The sequence below is a fragment of the Octodon degus genome, unplaced genomic scaffold (assembly GCF_000260255.1).
Source record: "Octodon degus isolate 3935 unplaced genomic scaffold, OctDeg1.0 scaffold00053, whole genome shotgun sequence".
In the NCBI taxonomy this organism is placed as follows: domain Eukaryota; kingdom Metazoa; phylum Chordata; class Mammalia; order Rodentia; family Octodontidae; genus Octodon; species Octodon degus.
The window spans coordinates 4,723,767-4,729,391 of NW_004524629.1; the positions used below are offsets into that span (position 1 = coordinate 4,723,767).

General features: G+C 43.1%; 1 pseudogene; it reads right to left on the reverse strand.

Moving 5' to 3' along the window:
- Positions 1–2,027: 2,027 nt before the first annotated feature.
- LOC101569742 lies at positions 2,028–2,687 on the reverse strand (annotated as a pseudogene).
- Between the last annotated feature and the right edge of the window lie 2,938 nt (positions 2,688–5,625).

Sequence of the window (5,625 nt, forward strand, 5' to 3'; positions counted from 1 at the left end):
GCTCTGCTCGCAGCGCAGCCCGAGCCCCGCGCCGCCTCAGCAGCGGCCTCCGGGAGACACCGCCCGCCCTGCGCCGCCTGCTGCCGCGGGGAGCCGCTGGGAGCGCGGCACGGGTCTTCGGCGCACGTCCCGCCGGAGGGTAGCTCCTGGCGCCGCCGTCTCTCACCCGCCGGCCTCCGCCGCCCCTTCTCTCTCGCCTTTTCTCCCCTCCCTCCGGGTTTCCGTCATCGTCCCGGCATTTCCGCCGGGAGGAGGCGAGCGGGCGACGCCGCCGGGCGCGCCAGGCGGCGGACAGAGCAGCGCCCCCATCCGGTTCGGCGGAGGAACAGCGGGGAACGGTGCCTCGCTCCTCCTCTTTGCTCTTCGCTTCAGTCCTTCCGCTCCTGGGGCGCTGGCCTGTCTCTGCTGAGTCTTCTTTTCCTTCCTGATCACTGGGAATTTTGTCCTCACTGCATGCAGCCTGTTCTGGTTTTTCAGAGTCCTAGCCGGTTAATTGAGAAGCTTGAGCTTTTCCTGGAAAACATTTCACTCCCTCTTAGCAGGCATTCAGTATTTATTGAATAAATAATTATTTTCTAGTTCTTACTCTAGCTGTGAGGTTCTAAATCTTTAGTGTTCCCGGTCAGCATCAGAAGAAGGGTGCAGGGATTGTTCTTGTGAGAATCCGTGCCCATTCCAGCTCCAGCAGGAACTGTAACGTTGAGTTGTAATGGTTTCTTCATTCAGTACTTATTTATTGAAGAGCTGCTAGCTGCACAGAGACCATATGCTAAAGGACCATGCTTCCTGTGTTTGAGATACATACTAATGCCGCTGAGCTCAAGTGGCAGTCCGCATTCCAGATCAGAAAGCAAGGGTTCCTGTGTTCCCACTGTGCCTTTGGGCAATCAGCAAACCTCAGAGTCTTCCTCAGTTAAAATCAACGAGTGCCTGTTCAATAGGATAGTAGGGAAGCAAAGTGTTAAATTTCTTATCCCTTCCAGGGAACAATTACAGAAAGCTTTAGAAAGGTGACACTGGAGCTGAATTCTGAAGCCTCTCGCTTCTTGAAGTTGCCCGGAGAAGGGAAAAGATGTTCTGAGGAATTTGTGCGCCTTTGCATCTGTTTGTGCCAGAAGAGGAATGTGTGAAAGACCCGTATTTGGAAAGCTGAAACACTCCTAGCAACTAAAATAGGTCATATGGTGGAGAATTAGGACGGCGAAGACTGCCCCCATAGCAGCCTGTCAACAGCAAATCTACGGAGCAAAACATGACAGAGTGCTTAGCCAACGCCAGAGACAAGAGGTGCGTGTCCCGTTGAAACGGTCACAGTATTGCACTCTCCAAGCAGGCTGGGCCACGAAGGCGTAAAGGAGGCAGCATTTTGCCTAAGCCTGGAAAGCTCAGAATGAAAGTGCAGATGAAGATATAGGAATTTCTGGAGAAAGTGGACTGAGAACAGAAAGTACACCCTATGGAGAAAAGGGAACTATGTAGGCTAGTTCTATCTATATTTTTATTCTCTTTTCATTTTTATTCTTTTTAATCCTATTTTTTGGTCAAAGAATTTTAAAACTGTTGAAATTAGTAGATCCTTTGTCTTAAAGTACATGTTAAATTTTGTTCCTAAAATTTGCTTTTTTAGAATATGTAAGTATTAATACTATTCTTTATATGTTAAACTTTATTTCTGTGCTCATCTATATTGTGTGTTAACACTATGGATGTGGTTAGGGCAGGAGGCCCTTGAAACTGAGGCAGATGTTTGGAACTGACATTTGAGAATGGTTTACAGTTGAAGGTGAGTGGTGAGTTTATGAAAACGGTACTTTGGAAAAGTGTAGTCCAGTGGTGCTGTAGAAAGTGGTCCTTCTTGTCTTTCTTCTTACCTTTTTTATTGAAATGCGGTCTTGCCATGTTGCCCAGGCAGCATGTTGCCTTGAATTCCTAGGTTCAAATAAATCTTCCTGCCTCAGCCTTGAGAGTAGCTGGGAGTACAAGCTGAACAGTTACCAGTATGCCCAGGAAGAATACTTTTGTTCAGGCTACAGAATCACAGCCCAGGCGTTACAAGCCCGACAGGTCATGAGAAGACTGGGCTTTTCTCCTGTTCCATCAGTGACTGAAAACTCAGGAGTATGGGGACAATGTGCACCGTGATCATTTAAACTGGTCTCTAAACAGGCACAGAGCTTCTGTTCTGTAAGCTCTGGAGAATGAGATGGGATGTGTAGGCCATACTGACATACCACCACATGTCCTATTATTCTCAAGTTGTACTTTGTACACACAGGACAGATGAGGGAGTTGGCTTCCCGCTCAGCTAGCATGATGTTGAGACACTGTTCATCAAACTGCACTCTCCTCTCATACTCGCTGATAATGGACTGTTCTTCATCAATCAGCTCCTCTTGGATTTCCTCTAGCACAGACAAGTCAATTGACAGCCTCAATTGAGCCAAGTCCTCTGGACAGTTCTGTGATGCCTGAAAAGAATTCCACTCTTTCTCCATCACCTCTTGCACTAGAAGGTTGTTCAGAGGTCTCTCTGGCATATTGCCTCCTGCCTGGCGGTACTTGTTCAGGATCCTGTCCCGGCTGCTTCTCATTCTTGCCAGACATCTCTGCCGGAAGGCTTCTTTCCAGGGTGGGGAGCCCATCTGCTTGTACAGTGACCGTCAGGGAGACCTAGCCGACTCGGCCATCTCTCTCTTTCTTTTCTTTTATTATTATTTTTTATTTTTTTGTCTTTTTGCAATAGGGTCTCACTATTCAATTCAGGCTGGCCTTGACTCACCATTGCCCTCCTGCCTTGGCCTCCCAAGGAATACTTTTTTGAGTGATTCATAATACACATAGTAAACATAGTAAAAACATCATTTTGTTTTTTTTTTTCTAACCTTATGAGACAAATGTTTTATCACCCTCTGTCTTGTTCCTGTATTGTAGGGCTCTGAAGCCTTCTTTTTGAGATAACTTCAAGGTCTTTTCTTTTCCAGACAAAGAATTGAACCAAAGAGGCATAAACAGTGGCAAAATTTCACATTTATTAAAGATGTGTGCAGGAGAAGGTAGAGGAAAAGCAGGCTCTGCTGAGCAAGTTTGAGTCAAGCAAAAAGAGAGAACAAATAAAAATATACCCTACAGCACAGGCTGGACTATCATGAAGAGACAGAATAGCAAGCCCTTAATGGGGACTGTCTCTTTCTCATATTGCTCATGAGGACACCAGGTTGAGGTCATCAACTTGGATTGAACAAAGAGAAAAACAGCAAAGATAAAAATACACCGTGGTGTAGGAGACATAGAGTGGGCTACCAGGAAAGCTCACAATAGGGGCTTCTTGTGGTGTCTCATCTCCTATGCCATTCATAGCACTTGGGAGAATTCAAGAAATTCCATGTACGGGGTCCTGGAAGTTATTTGGTGCTGTCTTGATGTCTTACAATGAACAGATCCTACTTATTTTCCCAGCTACACGCTACCTCTTTCTTACAAATGCATTCATTTCTCACAGTGCTGGTAGAGGAAGAAATAACGCTGCCTGTCTGTCTTCTACTGCCCTACTTTATGTTGCATACCTTGTGCAGTCCAGCAGGAAAGCAGAGAAAATTAGTTACTGTATTATCAGGGTTTGCCACTTTAGTTTATGAAGGCATCTTAATTAAAAATTATAATTCTTAAACTTTATTTCTGTGCTCTTCTATTGCACGTGCGCGGGCGTGTGTGTGTGTGTGTGTGTGTGTGTGTGGTGTGTGTACACATTTTCTCCTATGGAACACAATCATCAATCTCCAGTACTTGCTAATTACTTATTATGCACAACTACATTTAATCATATTTGTAGGCTAGTTCTATCTATATTTTTATTCTCTTTTCATTTTTATTCTTTTTAATCCTATTCTTTTGGTCAAAGAATTTTAAAACTGTTGAAATTAGTAGATCCTTTGTCTTAAAGTACGTGTTAAATTTTGTTCCTAAAATTTTCTTAAAATATGTATTAATATTATTTTTTATATGTTAAACCATTAAAAGTATGAATCACTTATGTATTTAAGTTATTAAAATAAAGTGTATCCAAGTTATTTGCTACCTTAAAATTTTACAGTATAGTGGTCTAAAAAAAGAACTCTTCTGTAAAGTTGCAGTCCTTAAAGAACTGATGTGCCACTAAGAAGAATATATGCAGTGTATTATTTGTTGAAAAAAAAAAAAAAAAAAAAAGAACTGATGTGTTTTGACTTTTTGAAACAGGGTTTCCATAAGAAGCTCAGGCTGGCCTTGAGCTCACATTGTAGCCCAGCCTGGTCTCAAACTTGCAACAATGCTGTTGTCTGAGCCTCTGGAGTGCTGGGATTATATATGTTTGCCACCACACCCAGCAAAATTGATATTTTGATGACTCATTCAAGTACCTTTGGATAAATAGAATATGAATATAACATTATTGGAATTAATACAGGGAGTTCTCCAGAATATTCATCCACAATGACTAAATAGCTGAAATTGAGCCAGGGTTATAGTTCACTGGTATAGCATTTCCCAAGCATGTGCAGGGTTCTGGGTTCAATCCTTAGCACCAAACCCACAGTAACATACAAAAAAAGATAAAGTTAAAAACAGACAAAGCCAAATGGAAAGGCTTTAAAACTACAAATAAATCTACAAAGAGATAAAAGAAGCAGCTGGATGGGCTTTATAGGAAGACATGTGAGGGAATAAACTCCACATGCTATCATTGCTGGAGATGGAACAGCTCTGAGGTTAGCAGAAAAAAAAAAGGAAGAGGCTGGAGGCCAAATGTTAGAACCTATGGTCTTTGTGGCAATGTGAAGTCAGAATATCAGGTGTGGGTTTCCCATGTGGCTTGTGTCTGGATGTCCCCCCAAAGCCTCATGTGCTCATACGTGGGTTTTCTAAGAGGTGATTGGATGTAGGATGTTGAATATGGATTAAGGATGTGTGATAACTAAGTAGGGTTAGCATGGATCTGGATGTGGCTAATGAAAGCCCTGCCCTGGGTGTGATGGCACCAGTAGGTTTATAGCCTGCATGGGATAAAAAAGAAAGGAAGGCTTGCTATTGCTGCTTGCAGCCTCCTGCCTGCTCTGCCATGGACTATTTCTCCTCCGCAGTGCTTCTGTGCCATGTTATCCTGCCTGAGAGTCAGCCAGCTATAGACTGAAACCTCTACAAACTGTGAGCCAAAAATAAACCTTTCCTCTGTTTATGGCATGTGAGGAAACACCCAGAGACTGAGATCTAGAGAAATTTAATTTCACCTGGGTATAGACAGGCTGAAATTGGAGTGATATCAGTGAATATCCAGAGGGCAGGCTAAGTATATTTAGGATTTGGGTTGGGGTTGTAGTCCCAAGGAATCTGGATGGAACATTTGAGGCCAAAGCTGTGAGGATGATCAACACAACTGTGCATGTAAAGCTGGATCTTCCAGCATCAGGGAGACAAAGACCAAGTCCTAAATTTCTTTATGGCCATCAGTTCTGTTTACTGAGGGCAGCATGGATTCCTGATGTTTTAGAGGGCACTATTTTTTTTTCATTTTTTATTTATTTTTTTTATTTTTCAACAAATAATACACTGCATATATTCTTCTTAGTGGTTAATTGCTGTACAAGATGC